Here is a 22730-nt window from a genome sequence, read left to right as displayed (position 1 = left end):
TGGAAATATAAAGAGGGAATTGTATATATGTTGTTTCTTCTTAGTTGGAATACGGTTGGACTGTAGAAGCATTGGCTGTGGTGCATTTTGTTGTTCGTATGATGCACAAAGAAGTTTTTAAATCTCATTTTTATTTCCCCTTGAGTTGATACATGTGCTTTGGATCACAAAATTCCAACAAGTTAATTATTCTTAGAGACAATCATTTACTTCTTCAGTGAATACCCATGATATTAGGGACAATCATATCCGGGTTGACCATCCGACCAGATCTCCGTGGTGGTTTCAGTTGTACGCGTTTCTTCCCATCATTTTCGTTCTGTTCTAGAGAAAATTAGAAAAACAATCATGGATAGAAGTTGGATTCAACTTCCAAGGTATGGCCACCTGAAGCTTTAGTTTTCCAAATATAGTATAAATTAGAAAGGAGATGCATTATTTTATGATGTCTAATGTGTGTCTGGATTTGAATAAAATAGGAATGACCAGGCGTACGAGGAAGGTGTTGCTCAATTTCTTAACTTCGCATTTGCTCATGGAGCTCTTGAAGGAAAGATATTCTGCCTGTGTACGAAATGTGGCAACATTAGAAGGGTTGATAAAGATGACGCCATGGCACATTTGCTATGGCATGGGATGTTGTTGGGCTACACTAGATGGATTTATCATGGGGAAAGGTCCTCTCGTGCTAGGGATGATAATGCTAATCGAGTGGTCGATGAACCAATTATAGAAGATGAAATGCATGAAGTGTTACATGATTTATATCCAAGGTCGAACCACGATGATGATGGACAAGCAGATGAGGACGTTGAGCTAGCAGATGCAAGTAGGGACGGGCCTGGTGGAGATGCGGAGAAGTTTTATAAATTATTACAAGATGCCGAGCATGAATTATACCCTGGAAGCAAATTCACAAAATTATCTTTCGTGGTTCGGTTGTTTCACATAAAGTGTCTGAATGGGTGGAGTAACAAGTCATTCACCATGTTGCTTGAATTGTTGAAAGAGGTACTTCCCGAGGGTGCTGCACTGCCGGAATCCTTTTATGAAACGAAGAAGATTATTAGGGATTTGGGCCTCCATTACGATAAAATTGATGCATGCTCTAATGATTGTATGCTACACTGGAAGGAAGCCTCCAACGAGGAGACATGTCGCATGTGTGGGGCTTCAAGGTGGAAAACAACTGAATGGTATTCGGAAGATCAGGGAACTCATTCATCCTATAGATACCCAAAAGTTCCTGCAAAGATTCTGTGTCACTTTCCTTTAAAGCCGAGGTTGCAGAGGCTATACATGTCTACCAAAACGGCTTCTTTCATGACATGGCATCATGACAACCGTACCAAAGATGATATATTAAGGCATCCTGCAGAGTCCGCGGCATGGCAAACTTTTGACTACATTCACCAGTGGTTTTTCTCAGAGCCTCGCAATATCAGACTTGGGTTAGTAAGCGACGGATTCAATCCATTTAGGACGATGAGTATTGCTCATAGCATATGGCCTGTTGTGCTCATTCCATATAACTTGCCACCATGGATGTGCATGAAGCAACCATATATAATGATGTCGTTGCTAATTCCTGGCCCATCTAGTCCAGGAAATGATATTGATGTCTACTTACAACCCTTGGTGGAAGAGTTGAAGGAACTATGGGAGACAGGTTTGCAGACCTATGATGCATCGAAGAAAGAGAATTTTCAAATGCATGCAGCACTTTTGTGGACGATTAATGACTTTCCTGCATATGCTAACTTGTCGGGATGGAGCACCAAAGGAAAATTTGCATGTCCTTCTTGCAGTAAGGACACCTGTTCTCTTCGTTTGAAGCATGGAAGAAAATTTTGTTACATGGGTCACCGGAGTTTCTTAGAGGAGAACCATAAATTTAGGTTTGAAAAGTTTGCTTTTGATGGCACTGTAGAAAAGAGGTCAGCTTTGATTCCCCTGTCAGGGACACAGGTATTGCATCAATTATAAAGTATTAACACAACATTTGGCAAAAAGAAAGATACCGATCCGAAGAAGAAAAGCACCCGTCGGAAAAAAAGTGGAACTGAGGAGAATACATTGGACCAAGGAAGTTCTAATTCTGCATCTAAGAAAAAAGAGAAGCATCCCAAGGAACACAATTGGAAGAAGAAAAGTATATTTTTCAGTCAGCCGTATTGGGAAACACTCCTACTGCGCCACAACCTAGATGTGATGCATATTGAGAAGAATGTATGTGACAGTGTAATTGGGACACTATTGAATATTGAAGGAAAAACAAAGGACACTGTAAAAGCGCGGCTAGATTTGCAAGAAATGAAACTAAGAAGAACACTTCACCCGATGAATAATGAAAGGAACAAAACATACTTGCCCCCAGCATGTTTCACAATGTCTCCAAAGGAGAAAGAAGTTCTTTGCAACATCCTGAAGGACATCAAAGTTCCAGATGGCTATTCGTCTAATATCTCGTGACGTGTGAATGTTCGAGAGCGCAAGCTTTCCGGGTTAAAGAGCGATGACTGTCACGTTTTGATGCAGCAACTGGTTCCATTAGCTGTACGCTCATCATTGCCTAAGAATGTCAGCTCGGTATTGATTGAACTATGTAACTTTTTCCGAGAGTTATGTTCAAAAGTCCTTAGTGTAAGTGACCTCCTCCAACTCCAAGATCGGATTGCACTAACACTTTGTCATATGGAAAAGATCTTCCCTCCTGCCATTTTTGATATCATGGTGCACCTACCTATACATTTAGCAGACGAGGCAATGTTGGCTGGACCGGTACAGTACCGATGGATGTACCCCATAGAGAGGTATGCATAGTTCATGAAATTGTTTTTCATACTTGAAAATTTATTCGTATTAGTGAAAGTAATGAAAAGTTATTTTCGTTTAGGTACTTGCTCACATTAAAGTCATATGTGCGCAATAGAAGTCGTCCCGAGGGATCTATTGCAGAGGGGTACCTGGCAGAAGAATGTATGACATTTTGCTCGAGATATTTTGAAGGTGTTGAATCGAAGTTGAATCGACCAGTTAGAAATGACGAGGATATTCCGAGTGAAATAGAAGAAGAATTCGCTATTTTTTCCGTAGCAGGACGCCCTATAGGCAACGCTAAGACGTGTGCCTTAGATCAACTCATTGTTGATCAAGCACATCGATATGTTCTCTTCAACTGCCTTGTAGTTGAACCATTTATTGAGTAGGTCAATTAAATTGTCTAACCATTTATTGAGCAAATACGTTAAAGCTCTTTTCTCTAACAAACATTAATTTCTATGCAGAGAACACCTTAAACATATTCAGACGCAGCATCCTCGTGCTAGACCAAGGGTTATAGAAAACATTCACAACAAAAATTTTCCAACTTGGTTCCACACACATGTAAGTTTGTTATGAACCATACGCAAATCTTCAAGTTTATTTAGCAAAAGTGTTGATCTTTGTAATTGAACGATCAAATTCTAAATAGGTTCAAGAGTTGCATCTTTCAAGAAGTGAGCAGCTATCAGAAAAGCTTAGATGGTTAGCAGGAGGTCCATCGACCGTTGTTACGAAATACAATGGGTTTATTAGTAAAGGTTTCCGCTTTCACACGAAAAGTCGCGAACGGTTAAGAAAAACACAAAATAGCGGGGTTGTTGTCACTGCAAGTACAAGAAGTCTTTCAAGCTCTATGGATCGGAATCCAATGGCAGGAGATGTTAGTTATTACGGTGTTTTGACAGATATCTTGGAACTTAACTATTACGGAAGATTGAAGGCATTACTTTTCAAGTGTGATTGGTTTGATGTTCTAACACCGGATAGGGGAATGAAAATAGATGAGTTCGGTTATACGGTTGTAAATATGGCACGGCAAATTTATAAAGATGAGCCTTTTGTATTTGCATCTCAAGCTGAGCAGGTATTCTACGTGCAAGATCACCCCAGCAAAAAAGATTGGCACGTGGTTGTGAAGACGAAACCTAGGGACTTGTATGACGTGGGTGGGGAAAATGAGGAAGCATATGTCCAGACCGAGGCAGTGGAAATCCAAAATTTGGAAGACATTGGTAGATGGGAACGGACAGATATAGTTGGACAATATTTGATGAACCGTTGGAAACCTTGACCCAGAAAATTCAAGATGATGACGAAGAATGTGATAGTGAATCAGATGGTAGTGATGAAGATGATACTGACAATGCTAATGTTGACATGGATGATCTAGAGTATGGTCACTACACTCTTAAATCAATTTTATTTATTTGGCAAAACTGTAAATTATTATTTTCAATTGGCTGTTAATTTCATGAAGGAGCATCCACTAGAATATCTACAATTGGCCCTTTCATGCTTATTATTGTAGTATTTTTTTTTTTCATTTGATGCATTAGCCTTACTAGTAGGTTAGTTTGTTTATTTGATGCATTAAGCTAGGGACTTGTTAAATTATTATTCATACCATCAAAATTTTAAATTATTATTCATTGTTGTTATTTCTATAATTTTGTTCTCTCATTGTTATTTGACCCACTTTTAAATTGTGAAATTGTTATCTTTTTTTACACTAGTTGTATGTTTTTTAATTTAAATACTAATCTCAATTGATAATCTTGTGCAGGTAATTAGAGATGACACGACAAAATCTCTTGAGGCCATCGTCACAGTTACAGGATCAAGATTCATCTGATGATACTCAGGATCACTACCAAGATGACCTTGCTCAGCACATGGATGAGCTGCCACACTCCCAGCCCTCAGAGACACAAGATGTTCCCTCCTCGTCGAGGAGGACTCGGGGTCCGACTTATTGCAAAGATACGTGGGGAAAACAAGGCCCGAAGAAGAGAGTGAAGTTCAATGAGCTGAGCTAGCCTATAGGTAAAACAGGGAAAAAATTCACGAATTTCCTAGGCTCTGTTGCCAGAATTGGTCCTAAGTTGTCCATTGACTATCTTGATTGGAGACAAATGCCGAATGAAAATAAAGAAGATGTGTGGGATATTGTTCAGGTACGATGAAAATGAAATTTATGTTAGATTTTCTTATTGCATTCATTTTAATTCCATCATATTATTAACATTTTACATGACCTTTTAGCAAACTTACGATGTTCATGAGATACATAAGAGTTGGGTGATTGGTAATATCGGTCTAAAATGGAAAAATTGGAAGTTTAAGATCAAAAAATAGTACTTCGATGAAAATATGCCATGCACAGAGCAGAGAGTAGAACAATCGCAGTGGAGGAAACTTTGCATCCATTGGCGTTCCCCGCTAGGTCAGGTAAGATGTGATATTATTGTTTTGGTTTTTCTATGATTTCATTCAAAGATTTATAATTTATATTATATTAATTCTAAATTGCAGGAGCTGAGTAAAACCAATAAGGCTAATAGGTCCAAACAAAAAAGTATGCATATTGCGGGAAGTAAGAGTTTCGCAATGATACAGAGTGAGGCGGGTGGGAATCTTAGCCGCATCGAAATGTTTAAGCGTACTCATACCAAGAAGAATGGGAAGCCTGTTGATCCAGCCTCAGAGGAACTGATGGTATGTTAGGGTATAAAATGTTTATATTTATATATTTCTTGGTTTAACTGGGTAGTTTTCTTATAAGTTATCTTTATTTTACTTTCAGAACAAATTTAAAGAGTATGAGACACAGCATCCAGAGGCCACCAATACCGGCATTGTTGCTAGGGACGACGGCTTTGCCCAGTGTGTGGGATTAGAAAGGCGTGGCCGAGTATGGATGATGGGATATGGTGCAAACTTGACTAACACATTTGGGTCATCCTCAAGTCGCATGAATTATTGTACACAGATCGAACAACAAAGAGATGTAATTGAACAACTTAGGGAGGAGAATAGCCAGTTTAAGGAGGCTATTACCCAAAAGATTGATGATTTCATATCGACTTACATGCGCAGCTAGGTAAAATTTGAATTTTGTTCGTTAGGAGTTAGTTATAAATATGTGATATGATGCTTTTGAATGATGGATCTACCTTAAAGTATTTAAGGCTCCCGCTGAGGGGACACCTACACGAATGGATGCTTCGTCCCCCTCTAGTATCAACATAGATCGCTCTCGCCCTGAGGTATAAATGGTTTTTACGTTTTCATCCAATTAATCATGTATTTCCTTTACTATTATAATTTTGGAGTATAAATGTACTTGGCTTCATTTCTTTAATGTTGCTAAGGTTATTTTGATGAGCATGAAAGAACCGGGGCTTGAAGTGGCCAAGGGACTTCTTGTGAGTAATGATCCGATGACTCTAGTTGATGGCAAACCAACGGGAGATGGATTCTCTCTGGTTAGTATCAGGGTTGCAATGGTGGGTACTGAACCTCTAATAAGACCATCAGGACGACGCAAAACTATTAGAGACGCCGCAGGAGGACATGTGCCATGGGTTTCTTCCTTTGTAAGTATATGATACTTTTATTTATTAATAAATTTATTTCGCCTTTGTTGAATCTGTCACTTATTCTAATTTTTTTTTTTGCAGGTCAAACGAATAGGAAGCACTTAAGCTAGTTTCTTGTGTCTTTTCTATTTCTGTTCTTTAGTACATGTATGGATTTTGGTAACTTTTTGTATGGGGTTTTGATGTACTTAACCAAACACGAAGCACTTCAGTCCCTTTGTCTTATTCCATTTCTATGGTTGATGTATGAACCTTTATATTTCATTTCTAAGTTTGAAGTAGTGCATCATTACAGTCAATCTACACATGTAATGTATTTTGCCACATTATGTTATTTTTATGTAAGGTATTTTGATGTACAATTCGTACAAATTTAAGCCATTTAATGTCTCTGTGTTGTCTATTCCAAATGGGAACTTTATAAGGTATAGAGATGATGGTTGTTGGGATGTCTTGGAGAGGGGGACGATGGTGGATTGTTGAAGGAGGTGATGTTGAGATGGAGGAGAGGAGGCTGATGGTGGATTGTTGAAGGAGGTGATGTTGAGATGGAGGAGAGGAGATTGTGGGTGATGGAAAGGTTGGTTGTTTTCCCTCTTCTTCTTCTCAGATTATCTGTTCTTCTTTTATCTCCATTTCCCCCCTCACTTCTTTATTGTTCTTTTTTTTATTTTTTCTCTGTTTGGATATTTTTTCCTCAAGGATCTAAAATGGCGTCATTGTCCTCCACCAGTCATTCATATTACTAATTGTTCTCTGGCTGATAGATTTTTAGCCACATTCACTTGAAATGATCTACTGCAGGTATGAAGGACAACGTGATATGCTCTATAATCAAACATTTAACCTTGATAAGGTTTCTTTTGCAGCCGAGGGTATTAAAGATGCTCAACAGACAGTAAGTGTAATAGTTTCTCGGCAAAGTTGAAAAATATCTTAGATGCTTTTGTAAAGTTCTTTTACTTAATTTCTATACCGTCTTTTCAGATGTCAGCGTCGAAATCTGCAAATAAGGAGTTAAAAGGGATGATGAAGACTGTTAAGATTCAAGATATGGGTGTATGATCCCGAAACACTTTTCTCCTGGTTCATATTTGTTTTCGATCTAAGCTTCTCATTTAATTTATGAATTTATGATAAGTTGATAGCACGTTGCTCATCACAGTGTTCTGAGTAATGGTTCCTTTGATTCCTGCTATGTGTAGAGCATGCAAGACGAGATGATGGATCTGATGGACGTGAGTAACGAAATTCAAGAATCACTTGGTAGAAGCTACAGTGTACCCGATGACATTGATGAAGACGACCTTATGGGCGGTAATCTAACAACATATTCTCGTTTGGGAGTTATTTTCATATGTAACTTGCATCAGAACTAGTTTCATTTATGGGTTTATGATGGTCATGGTCAGGGGCTCTTGGATTCTGTACATTTTGATTCACTCTCTTTGTTTCGCTTTCTCTTTTGATAACGTGATTTCAGAGCTTGATGCCTTGGAAGCTGACATGGGAACGGAGACTGAGCATGATGGCATGCCCTCATATCTTCAACCTGATCTGGAGGCTGAACTCAATTTGCCTTCAGCACCTTCAGGTAATGCAGCAATGCCACCTGGCAGATATAACGCAGAGGTAGCATGCATCATCTGCATTACCTCTGTTAAATTGCTAAATATTCACACAGGCGACTCTGATTTGTTTAAAAAATAGAGTTACAAAACAAACAGGTTCTAAATGCAATTATTGAGCCCAATTATCGGTTTTGGACGAAATCAATTCTCAAAATCCAAAACTAACAGGGCCTTAGAGGGCTGCAAATCATCAAAATGAGGGTTGCAGTTATTGGGTTCATTTCAGCATTTGAATAACTCGTGCATTATGATGACACACAAGGATTTTTACTATAAAATGAAATTGTTTGTTTTCTCTTTTCCTCCGTATTTTCATGTAATTTTCTTGTGTAACAGGCTGAAGATGAACTGGGTTTACCTGCCGTGCCTCAAGCATCAATTCGTGGTTAAGAGGGAGGGGATGTATTGTATGTAAAATTCTTGGTTTATATTGGTCTCTAATATCGAAGAAACCAATTTATTGGAAATATGGTTCGTAATTTCTCATTAGAATGGAGCCTCATTTGAGTGTGCTTGGTAATCAACAAGAATGAATGAAGGCGAAAAGTCCAGCGATGTTGTAAACACATTTTTTTTTAATGTTGATGTGAACATTGATCGATTGAAATATTATAGTTTTTGGTTTTTATAAATGTAATGTGTATATAACAGGTTCTAATTGTAAAACAGGTTATGTATCAAACAAATTTGTTATTCCCGTGTTTTGGGATCTGCTGAAAATTAAATTTTTTTAAAGAAAACTGTAACTTTTAGCAGCGGTCATGACCGCTGCTATATGATGCAAAACCCAGTCCACTTTTAGATATTTAGTAGCGGTTGTAATCGGTGCTACTGGAACGGCTAGTGTATATAACAACTTTAGCAGCGGTTAGGACCGCTGCTATATGATGCAAAACCCAGTCCACTTTTAGATATTTAGTAGCGGTTGTAATCGCGGCTAATTAGACCGCTAGTGCAAGTAACAAATGTAGCAGCGGTTAAGACCACTGCTATATTGGCGAACCTAGACTCCTCAGAGTCGAACGCAGTAGCGGTTATAACCGCTGCTAAATAGTTTCATACACAAGCGGTCTATGTAGCAGCGGTGGTAACCACTGCCATAACATATAGGGACGCGAGATTTAGTAGCGGTTAAATAACCGTTGCTAAAGGTAATGTTAGCGGTCGAGCCTGCTTTGAGCAGCGGTCTTGCCCGCTGCTAAAAACCATTTTTGTTGTAGTGATCACGGCAATAAAACTTCACAAGCAAACCTCAATATGGTGGGAAAGACTAATGCTTTATCGAGAAAAGACGGAAAAATAAAAAATTAGATCATGAGAAAAAATGAGGAAAGAGCTTCGTAAGAAGTATCTACCGGAAATTATGTAAAAGATGCTTTTGTGGACATGAACCAATTCCAACGAGGGACTTGTTCCGCAGATGAATACACTGAAGAGTTTAACAATATGATGGTACCATGTGGAGTTACCGACCCCGAAGAACGAACTATTGGTCAATATCAGGAAGGTTGAGGCATGACATCAAAGAAAATGTACAACTCCAACCTTAGTCCTTCAACGATGTTCATCTTTTGGGTAGTAAAGTCGAACAACAACATCGGCTACGATGAGATCAAGGGCCAACGACTTCTTTTAGAACTTGGAATCTAGGTCATGAGTCTACTCCTAACCAGGGGAGTATGTCTCATTCCCATCCCTCTAATAATGTCTCTCGACCGCCCAAACATGTTGCGGCTCTGGCATATAAACAGCCTAAATCTTCATTGCCTTTATGTTTCAAATGTCAAGGATATGGTCATATCGCATTGGAGCGCCCTAATCTCAAAGTTGTCACTTTTGTGAATGGTGAAGTGCAAGAGTTTGATGATGAAGAACCGACAACCGAGCCCCATGAAGCTGAAGTGGAGGTCACCCATAGCGATCAAGGCGAGATCCTTGTGGTCCGAAGAGATATGAACATGGACCGCTCCAAAGAAGACAATGATTGGCTTCGCCATAGTATTTTTTATACTTGTGATACTTCTCATGGCAAGGTTTGCAAGGTTATTATCTACCCGGGTAGCTGAAACAACATTGTCGCAACAATGATGGGGGAGAAATTGAACCTCAAGACCCAACCTCATCCTCATCCTTACACTCTCTCTTGGATTAATTGTGGAAACAAGGTAATGCTCTCTAAGCATTGCATTGTTCCTTTCTCCATTGGCAATAAGTATAAAGATGAAATTTCGTGTGAAATACTTACCTATGGATGCATGTCATTTACTTTTGGGGTGGAGTTCAACCGCAAAGGCATCAATGATGGTTTCAAGAACAACTATTCTTTTGTTAAGGATGCAATTAAGGTAACTATGACTCTCTCTAGATTGGAAAGAAGACTCAAATTCGACAAGGGGAAGAGTTGTATCTTTCTTTCCAAGACCGAATTTGATAAAAAGAGACCAAGGCTAATGATATACCCTGTGCTCTACTTGTTATTGAAGCTAATGGGGAGTACGAGGAATTTCAATGGCAATTTAATGAATTCATCACCGAAGGAATGTGACCCAATGGAGATTGAATACTTAAGTGGGTGGAAACATCTTACAACGATTTCTTCATCCATTTACATTGATCCATTTTATTCGATCCGACATTAAATCCTGTTGAGAAATTCCGCCGGGCAAATCCGATCCGTTCATGCACAAATTAAACAGAACATAAAATAAACAAACAAGCCACAAGATGAACACTAAGATTTATGTGGTTTGTCCAAGCCTACATCCATGGGCAAGAAACACAATCTTCCACTATGGGAAAAACAATATACAAGGATTACAATGGATTTCACGCAAAACCTGCAACCCTTTCCTTGCTTCTCATCCCAAGACCGTACAAGATAGTAAACCGAGAGAAACCCATAAGAGAAAATCTCAAGAGAAAATCCCAAGAAGAAAACCCACAAGAAGAACCCAAGAACAAACTCTCTTTCTCTCTCTTAGCACTCTTCTCACTTTCTATTTTTCTCCCTCCCATTCTCTCTCTCTCTCTCTCTCCCATGTTTCCACAGCCACAAGAGTGCGACCAAGATGCCATTTTATAGGTTTGACAGAACCCCCAAAAATACAATTTCTATTTCCCTTTTTCCTTCTCACCCAAGAAACCCACGTGGGTGGGAAATAAGGCAACTTTCCCAACAATCTCCGCTTGCCTTATTTCCCATCCACCTGAAGATTTTCCATTCATATCACACCGATCTGATATTACCACAGACCACCGTTGGCCTATGGAAGTACCACCTACACACCCTCGAATCAACCTGGTTTTGACTTCTTCCGATTCGATCAACAAGACTAATGCACATGTGTAGCTGCCATACAATTGACTCACCTAGTCAACCTTGTAGAGGGATCTTGATCCATCGTCCCCAACGCAGATATTGTCATCTTCTCACCATCATCCGCAACCTAGAAACCTTTCTCTATACCAACTGCGAAAGAGACCCTACTTGTGCATACACCATTACCCCGTTTCCAACTAGCCATCGAGATCTTAGGAATACTAGTCACCGTGTCCTCGGGTCCTCGGCTAGATGATATAATTCGCCACACTTGTCTCCTTTCATCACAACCATACAACCGCTTGAGATTTTCATGGCTCCACCTACAACCGAATATCCACAACCCCTAGTGTCCAACCGACCAAGTGATACTAGATTCTTCCATATCTTTGGGACATAAGCTAAACAACCCAAAGTACGAACCACTCTATCAAACATCTTGATCTTCGCCATCCCAACTTCCGTGACTTCACAAGTAGACCCATCACCCAAGAACACTACACCCGCCCTTGTCTCCTGGAACGTATCAAAATTTTTCCTCCTGGAGCATACATGAACATAGGACCCTTAATCTAAAATCTACTCATCATGAGGAGAAATGTGATTACCTGTGGAGACTGTGAAAACATCTTCATCCACTTCGCTCTGTTCATCCATTATTGCAACCACAGCATTCGTAGCACCATTGTCCGCTTGGTCAGCTACCTTCAGACAATCCCGCTTGATGTTTTCATACTTCTTGCAATGGTAACATTGCACACCTTTTCTGCCAACCTTAGATCTTGACTTGCCTTTTTCCTTATCCCCTATCAGACGACCGTACTCTTTGTATCCCACCATGAACAACCAACCCCTACTCTTCACTTCCACCAAGAACGGGTTTCTTCCACATCTCATTCGATATGAGCGTGGCCTTGACTTCCTCCAACCTTTTCGTTCCCTTCCCATACAATAAAGTCATCACTAAGTTATCATACGAATCAGGAAGCGAAGTAAGAAGCGAAAGGGCCTCGTCTTCTTTCTTCAACCTTTATTCAGCCTTCTGGAGCTGATCCACAAGGCCGTTAAAGATTGTGATGTGTTCTAGAAGATTTCTGCCTTCTTGCATCTTTAGCCTGTTACAATTGTAGCTTGAGATACAACTGGTTGGCCAAGCTTTTTGACATTTAAGGCTTTTCAAACTTCACCCATAATTTTGGTCCCTCTTCTTTTTCCAACGTTATCTGCTAGACATAGCCGAATCATCCTGACTGCATTCGATTCAATGACTTTGAATTTGGCATCCGTCATCTTTTCTGGCTTCCCATCCTTTCCCTGCAATGCCTTAGCCAATCCTTGTTGAACTAGGATGTCCTTTGCCCTTATCTTCCATAGGGTTAAACTGCCCTTTCCATCAAACTTGTCGATGTTGAATTGGGTAGAACTTGATTTTGCCACCATCTTGGAATACTCCGCATTTCTCAATGTAGCGCTCCACCTCGAATGAGAACCTTTCTTGGACAATCTTTCCACTCCTAAAAATTGCTCTACCCGCAATCCACCCTCAACACCCATGATCACCCCACTAGGCCTCGACGATCACCCCAACCACAGCTCTAGTACCACTCGTTGAGAAAATCCACCGGGAAAATATGATCCGATCATGGTCAAATTAAATGAAAAGTAAAATAAACAAACAAGCCACAAGATGAAAACTAAGATTTACGTTGTTCGGCCAAGCCTACGTCCACGGGAAAGAAACACGATCTTCCACTATGAGAAAAATAATATACAAGGATTACAATGGATTTAACCCAAAACCTGCAACCCTTTCCTTGCTTCTCAACCTAAGACTGTACAAGAGAGGAACCTGACAAAATCCCAAGTGAAAACCCCAAGACGAAACCCCGAAAAGAAAACCCGCAAGAGGAACCCAAGAAGAAAATGAACCCAACAACAAACTCCCTTTCTCTCTCTTCTCATTTTCTCTTCCTCTCTCTCCCGTTCTCTCTCTCACGTTTCCACACCCACAAGAGTGCAACCAAGATGCCTTTTTATAGGATGCCTTTTTATAGGTTTTTACAAAAGTTACAAAAAGACACTTTCTATTTTAGTTTTGCCTTCCCACCCAAGCAACCCAGGTGGGTGGGAAATAGGCAACTTTCCCGACAAAGCCTATAGCAGATATTCATGAATTCCAGCATGTTCAAGATGGAGACAAATTCTATTTTCGTCTTGGTAATTATGCAGTAGGATTTGAAACACAATAGTTTAAGATGATTAACATTCCTCAACAATTCAAAACTCGAGGAAGGGTTTCCTTGAATCAAGGAAGTTTGTCAAACTTCAAAATTGTGGAGATGGTCATTTTTGAGTGCTTAGTAAAATTAGGCTTGATGCATTCAAGATTAAATTACCCGGTGATTACAGCATTTCAGATACATTCAATGTTTCTGATCTTATTCCATATCATGAAAGTGATTCGGTGAACTCAGGGAGGAGATGACGTTCAACCGGAGGAGATTGATGCAGATGCATTCCCGCTACAATGTTGTTGCTCGATTTTGAAGCTGGTTTTTGGACTCTTAGATTGAAGAATATAAAAAAGGATAACTAGGAAGTTGTAGCCCATTTTGATATGTTTCCAACGAGAATTTAAAATCTTAATTTGGCATGTGGCTAGTGAGATATGACTGTTTTAGTTGACTGTGTCTATTAGTTCCTAGGCTAGTTAATGTGTTTGTGAGCTACTAAGCTATTTATGAGTTTGTAATTCCCTAAACTAGTTAGTGGGCTAGATTGAACATTTTTGTCTTCTACTCCTCTGTTTAATGTGTAGAAAACATTTGTAATGAGAGTTTTGTTGAAGAAGAAAAGTTTCTAAGTATTTGGGCAAGAATTCTACTTCTTGTTTTTCCTCCACAACCCAAAAGATTGTGTTTCATTGATCCGAACGGTATCAGTTTAAGTTTGTTAAAAACTTATGTACGAAGTGAAGCTACCATGTTCTAACTCATCTATATGTCTAGTTGTTGTTCATCCTCCTCCCTCAAATTATATGAACAAGAGAGTGCTCCACTGAGTCCATTTACTTGAACTTGGTTCTCTGAGCTTGAATTAAATATCCACCATCTTCTACCCCTAAATATGACATAAGGTTTTTGTTTCGCCATATGTATTGCCCAGTACATATACATACAAAGACTGATAACTTAAAATATCAAGGTTAATACATGCAAAAGTAATGAAATAGTCATCGAATTAAGATATCAAAAACCATCAAACCTAAGTCACATATAAGTGTTTTAATATCGTGAAATAACCACCATAATGCAATTCAAAAATTCAAAAAATTATAGTTTTAACATCCATAACAACTCATTATCAAATCTACTGGATAAAACATGCCATAGTCTGGCCGATGTAAGACCTCTGCTCTACATCACCATACATCATAAATAAATAAGCTTCAAGACACCGAAGGCATGCTTGATTAGATTTCGGCACAACGAATGCTTATGATTGAAGAGCTCAGTAGGAGTGTGTGGCATGCGACCTCTTATCTTATTAATGTGGTATCTTGTGCCTTGGCAAAGAGTGATCATTACAACAAAAGCACTCTTTGATGATGGCCAAAATCCATTGCCAAATATATGTAACCTTTAGCAATTGTCATTAGCGACATATATAACCATGTCTCGATAAAAGGTGTTGTAAGGGGAATTAGTGACGGATAGTATGTTGGTTTTCTATTCGTCCTCATATTAGAGGAAAAAGTGATGGAACATTCTGTCGCCAAAAATGAATTATTTTATAGTAGAAAATAACTTTTTCAGGATGCCAAAATTCTGCGCTATATATCATTAGTGATGGTTTTGTCGCCGTCATCATTTATTGTCCAAAGCATTAGATAGTTTCGTCGAAAAACAAAGTAGAGTACGAGGCCCTTCTTGCCGGCCTCTTCGATTAGTGCAAGCTGCCTCAAGGTCCACAACGACTCGCTACTCATTGTAGGGTAGATCAATGTCCTTTATGAGGCCAAGGAACCTAGAATGTTGAAATACTTGGAGAAGGTATGAGAGAAAATTTCAAGTTTTGAGGAAATCGAGGTGGTCCAAATACCAAGGTCTCTCAATGCCAGTGCTGATGCCTTATCAAAGAAGGCCTCCTCTGTGTTAGAGTCAAGCAAGGTTGCTTGAAGCATTACACCCTAGGCATCTAATTTGGAATGTTTGTTTCCTCCAACCCTATATATAGAGATACACAAGGGTTATTGACTGGTTAATGGACTCTAACCCATGTAGGCCCACTACACCAGTCCATTATCTTATTGAGCTTATATTAGAACATAATAGGGTTATATTATATACCAAACAATCTCCTCCCATGTTCTACATATAGCACAATCCAATAGATAGATAATGTGATGTTCAAATAAAATATTGAATCATCCATATCACCATATGAAAAAGGATCCACAATCCAACAGAAAACATGAATACTTTTAAGAATAACCAAGAGTTTTAGAAATAATCTAAACTCAAATAGAAGCAGTTTCACATGTAAGTGAACTATTTATTAAACTGAAAAGAAAATAATAGTCCCCCACATTTCTATAAAGATTCACTCATCAAGTAAGTCATTCTCATCAAAATCCAAATCGAGGCAAGCTCCTCCATTTTTTCCAATCCCTGTAAATTACCAAATATGAATTCCATAAAACATGAATCCAATCATTTGTGTAAAATACTAAAGTATGTAGTTCTACTAGAAGAACTTAGTACCATTTCATATTGGCTGAAAAAACAAATATCAATAAGTGTTATTGTCAACTTTCAATATAAGAACAAGACCTAAATAGTTTCTTTTGCAAAGAATCATTCCATTGTCAAGTTTCATTACAAGAACAAGACCTAAATAGTTTCTTTTGCAAAGAACCATTCCCTGTTTCCATTTGGAATGTTACAGTCATCTTATCCAAATTCGAGTTAAGTTGTATCATCAAGTTTAGAATGAAACAACTTCCCAAAAAAGGACATGTCATCAAATGTGGAATGACACAAAACAACTGTAAACATCATTGAAACATATCAAGTGCTTATCTTGGCCAAAAGAGAAATATTCAAAAATTCAAAATAACATGGATGTAGGTTAATACCTGTCTATACAGTCTTTAACCCCATCTCCCCAACAGTTTTGAATATTCAATCTTTGTTTGCATTTGTGAGAGCATCGGCCATATTATCCTTCGATTGCACATCAACCAAAGTGATAATACCTTGTTCTATAAGATAATTCAGCATGTCATGTTTCAGCCTGAGATGTCTCCTCTTACCATTAAAGAGTGAGTTCTTTACAATCGTAATTGTAGCTTGATTATCACAGAATACACTTAAAGAATTAATCTTTAAACGGGTTAGTGGAATGTCCATGATATGATCTCTTATCCACTCTGCTTTATCTCCTGCAGAAGCTAGAGCATAAAGTCCTGATTACATCGATGACAGAGCAATGCAAGTCTGTCTCTTTGACTTCCACGCAATAGCTGCTCCACCCAATGTAAATATATAACCAGTGGTAGATTTACTATCTCCTAATTCTGAGCCCCATGATGCATTATATCCTTCAAGGATAGGAGGATGGCACTATAACATAGAGCATAATGTAGAGTACCCTTAAGGTGTCTCATTAGCCTCATAAGGGCATTGCAGTGCTCATGGCCAGGATTACTAGTGAAACGACTCAGCATGCCTACCGTAAAGGCTATGTCTGGTCTAATGCAACTCATCAGATACATGAGACTACTAATCAGTTTAGAATAATCCAACCAATTCATGCTGGCTCCTTCATTAGGTCTAAACTTTTTTGTATAGTCAAATGGTGCCTCAATCAGTTTACATCCATTGTATCCCCATGTAGAAAGTAGTTTCTCAATATAATGGGCTTGGCTAAGAGTGATCCCTTACCTATCAAAACTTACTTTCTGTAGACACCCTCATTTTGCTACACTTTAACCAACAATAACCTAATATATTGATCCGTGAAATTTCATTGGTAAAGTATGCATCCTCAAATTTTCTGAAAACCGAAATGATAAAGAGATGTACCTGGTGAGATGATTAGATCCGAAAAATTAAAAAATACCCTGATTGGTGAATTTAGTGTGTTAAATCCATGTGAGAGCCCCTCTATCATGTGTTTATATGTTTTAGGTCATTAATATCTCGATCTGACTTTACGGATCATCAATCGGGACAAAATAAGCTAGAGTCACTTCACAGCCCGGGACCTGATTCTATTCCGAGACTCGATTTCCGTAAATCGTTAGATCAAGGGTAGATCTTAACCTGGGTGTCTTTCCTTACTAAGAATTTGTGATCATTTAGTCAAAATAGGATCAATCAAGGTTAATCTCAAATTCAGATTAAACATTGTGTCACTTAATTGAGCAAAAACCCAGTGAAAAATCACGGATCAATGTGGGTGAACGAGAGACGTCGAAATAATTTAACCAAATTATCAACAACAGTGCTTTCAGTACTTAAATTGTTGTCAAAATTCATATTTCAAAGGTTAGGATCATTCATCAAAAATTGATTAAGTTGGTTGGATCAATCGAATCGTCAATTTGATCAACGGTTGGAAAAACGATTCGCTGTTAAAAACCGACGGCTCGCATTGGTCAAAAATTCTGAAAATAATATTTCTATGGCAACATTGGGCTTAAATGAAAGAGGAAAAATCAACGATAATAATGGCGAAAGAATTATCGAAATCGGACTTCAAAATCTCCTAAAAACCGCGTTTTTCGATTTTTACATTCAAAATATTTGAAAAATCTTTTACAAGATTCTAGGAGATTTGGAGGCATCATCTCGTCCATTCTTTTGATCGAAATTGATCTCAACCACCCAATCTTATTCCATATAATTGCAAAGATTTCAGGATATTTGGAGACCCGATCTCGCCCGTTCTTTCGATCACATGGAGATTGCAGTTAATCGCAACCATCCAAATCGTTGCCATTCTCTACAAAGGCAACCAAATTGGACATTTCCCTTATCTTGAAATTTGCTTCCAAAATCTACAAAGATTCCAAGGACAAATGGCATCATCTTGGACCTTGAATTGTTCCTAAATCTTTAGTACTTGATCCTGGCCGCATAAGTGCCTGCCATTTTTAACATAGCCATGGCTTAAATGGAAGATGCCAAAGAAGAGGGAGAATATTCTAGAAAAATTCGATCTTGGCCATTCTTTCCCCTTCCTTTTTCCATCACTCAATCTCCACCCTACACCTCTAGGCCCTAAAGATGGCAACCTGGCTCATCCCTCACCTATAAATACCCATGCTCTCTTCTTTCAAAGAAAAAGGAGAAAAAAGAGGAAGAAGACTCAAAGAAAACTACTAGAGAAATCCTCCATATCCCCGTCTTCAAATCTTGTCCTATTCAAAGGATACTCAAAATCTCCATCACAGGTAGGTACACTATTCTCAGATTTTTCTAGGATTATTTGATATTTTTTTATGTATTTTTGTACGATTTTTAGCATTTAATTGAATTTAATTCAATATTATGTGTGTGCTCAAAATCACGATCTACATGAGTGTTTCAATTCCGATTCGTCCTGAAATTTAAGACACTGATCTATTTAAATAGACTAAAATAACCATCGGATTGGATCGGACATTGAATCAAAGGATTTCAAAAATTTGAGTGATGAGTGGAATTTTATTTAAAATAATGGCTGAGAAATTACAAAATTCGAAAAAATAGCCATCTCAGGATGATCTATTTTTTGGAATTTAAAATTTTTCTTGTGTTCATCATATCAGAACAAGATTAAAGGATGTTTTCCGGAGTCGTAATTTCCTCGAAAATCGTGTTTTAAAAATGGAAAACTCTTCAAAAATATCTTTTCGACGAAGAAAAATGAAATATATACTAAATGGATTCCAAAATTAATGACATTTCCTGGGAAAATAATATGGTACTGATACATTCTACCATGAAGTTTTAAGAATTTTTGGATTCTGTTTGATATATTATTTAATGCTTTCTTTGAAAATTATCAGATTTTGTGAGAATTGTTACTGACATGAGATCACCATTAAAATTCACAAAAGTTTTATAGTAGTCTTATATTTCATATTTCTTGCTGTTGTAAAATTTTCAATTTATTTGGATCTTGTTTCCTATGGGATTTAGTGTTAATTCATGATCTGGTCTGAAAATTGAAAAATCTGAAATTGATAGTAAATAGTTTCTAAAATTTATGGAAATCTCACAGCATGCTATTTTTACTTATATCTTACTACTGTAGAAATTTCAATGAATTTAGATTTCTATTTCTAGTAGTTTCTGAGTTATTTTTGCAATCTGGTCTCGTTATTGTTAAATCAAAATTAAATATGACCTGAATGTAAAAATCTGTAAAAATATTCCAGTAAGCTACATCCCATAATGTTTTGCTGCTGTAGAAGTTTCAATTCATTTCGAATTCATTTGCAATAATTTCACTTGTAAAATCACTCATATGGTTAAAATTGATAAAATCCATTGAAAATTCGAAATTAATTAAAAATCATCCTAAAGTTTCTAAAGAACCTTGAATTTTTGTCACATATTAATTCCTAAATCCATTGAAACAGAAATTTTAGGATCTTTAGATTTCCCTGGAAAAATGGCCAGTGCATCCATAATCGTATCCCTATTGCACTCGATCTTTGACAATTTGAACATTTAAGCTATAGCATATTGTTGGCTCCGAGGTTACTGTCCACGGAAATCCTGAGATATGCCAGGCAATAAGATGCTATAACTTAAGTATTAAATTGCACAAGGAAAGAGCGCACGATTCCCTTCCTTGGATGTTATTCTAGGCCGAAATTGGTGAACCCTATAACCATTGGTATTCCTTAAATGTCCAGAAATCAAAAATCCTTGAAATCTGAAATTAATTAACTTCAAGAACTGAAATCGATTCATCTCGTGTCTTTCAGAACCGTTGGATTACGGTTTCTGTCATAAGAACCCTTAGAGCCCAATTTAGGAACACTGGTGTCGTGTCTTGTCCTAAGTTTTAGGGAGTCTTAGGTTTTAGGAAGTCCTAGAGTTAGGAATCCAGCCTCATCATGGACGTTTGCTATGGATAGCAACTGTGCCATAGGTCTAGTTACACTAGTCGCCCAATCTTTCCATAGGACAAGCCTAGTAAACTAGGATGTAGGCTAACCTGCATTAATCTAAGGAATAATTTGCATTTAGATAAGAATCATATAGCATCTTAGATGAAATCCTAGGATAATAAAATCCTCAACTTGAATTAAATAACTTCTCCTAAAACTGTTGAAACAGTCAATCCCGTCTAGGTCGGTGTCTTAGTTGAGTTAGGCATAAGTAGCTTAGCTTAGGTGCACCGAACTACGTCGACTCTGATCACAGTGAGGCTTGGGTACGTAGGCAGCTTGGATGTCTGATGGCATATCAACCGCGAGTCGGCACTACAACAAATTGTGGTGTTTTGTATATTAATTTTCTTGTAAATGCTTAATCAAATCACTTAGGATTTTCCATGAAATTAGAATTTTAGGAGAACTTTCACTTAGATTGAATCCAGACAAATTAAGAAATCAAGATACACATTTAGGATTCACATTGAAATTAGATCATAGGATGCATGTCCCGTAGTAAGCACATTAACAGAGAGTTGAATGAGCCATTTAAAATAAATTTAAAAGAGTTAGCTTTTGAAATTGAAGACCGATTATCGGGCAGGAATGGTGCATGTGGTGGATAAATCCCCATACCTTCCATTCTTGTAACCAGGTAGCGAGTCTAGATGTCTGGTTAATTTTGGATCCTAGATCCCACATCTAGGTGGCGACTCTGTCAGTCTCTTTTGTGTGGAATTCGGATTGCCTTAGTGATCCCAAGTTCACATAAAAGATGAATTAAAATCAATAATTAAAATGCACACGCCAATCGCGTGGGTACGAGAGACCAAGAGAGATCGTGGCGGCTCGCGCCCCACCCCTCTCGCTGGATCTGGTCCCACACTTTTATATCAAGAATGGTGTCTACCACACCAATATCTTTCATGTCGAATTCTTTAGCCAACATTGATTTCATGTCACTCACTACAGAGAGATCGGAACCAAGAATCAACATGTCGTCAACATACAAGCAAATAATTGCAACCTTATTCGACACACAACGAAAGTAAAGGCATTTATCCGAGTAACTGGTCTGAAAACCAAAGCTCTTTACTACCTTGTCGAATTTTTGATGCCACATTTTAGGTGCTTGTTTAAGACCATACAAAGATTTGTTTAACTTACAAACTTTGTTCTCCAAACCTTCCATGACAAACCCTTCAGGTTGGTTCATGTAGATTTCCTTTGTGAGGTCTCCATTAAGAAAAGCCATCTTTACATCCATTTGATGCACAACATATTGCTTCATAGATGCCAAAGCAAGAAGAATTCTTTTCGTAGACAAATGACAGACCGGTGAGTAAACATCAAAGTAGTCTATCCCACGGACTTGAGTATAACCTTTAGCTACTAAACGTGCTTTATACCGAGCTATAGATCCGTCAAGATTAAGTTTCTTCTTTAAAATTCACTTATAGCCTACAATCTTAGCCCCTTTTGGCAAATTGACTAGCTGCCAAGTTTGATTTTATAACATAGAGCTCATTTCATCATCAATGGCTTCTGCCTATAACAAAGAGTCCCTAGATCTCATCGCTTCTTTATAGGTGGATGGATCATTGTCTAAATGGTAGGTCACAAAGTCCTCATCAAAATTCTTGGGTACTCGATCTCTTGTAGATACTCTTAAAGGTTTTGAATAAAAAATCAGTCTGGGACGGGTGTCAGAAATATTCTGTTCAGACTCTACAAGCGATTCTGTAACCATATCAGTATAGGGTATGGTCAAACTAGAGAAATTTATTCTCAAAAAATACTACATCTCTAGATTCTATAACTATATTGGTAGATAGATCCAAAAATCGATCAGCAGCATTATCTTCTGTGCCACCTAGATACACAAAAGTGATGGTTCTAGACCCCACTTTAGGTATCCTAAGGTCTTGTATCCGCACATAAGCAATACAACCCCAAGTTTTAAGAATGACATATCAAACAAAATGCTTATGCCATAACTCATAAGGAGTGGAGGTCAATTTAGAGTGTGGCACTCTATTCAGGATGTGGTTGACAGTCAAAGCTGCTTCTCCCTAATAACAAGTAGGCATGTCAGCTGTCAATAACATAGCGTTTAACATTTTTGTTAATCTCATGTTCTTACGTTCAGCTATGCCATTAGATTGAGGTGAGTAAGAGCAGTAGTTTCAAGTATTATGCCC

The sequence above is a fragment of the Tasmannia lanceolata genome, unplaced genomic scaffold (assembly GCF_043159265.1).
Source record: "Tasmannia lanceolata isolate RefF3 unplaced genomic scaffold, GAP_Taslan_0.1 ptg000023l, whole genome shotgun sequence".
Lineage (NCBI taxonomy): Eukaryota > Viridiplantae > Streptophyta > Magnoliopsida > Canellales > Winteraceae > Tasmannia > Tasmannia lanceolata.
Note: the sequence above shows the minus strand (reverse complement) of the source record.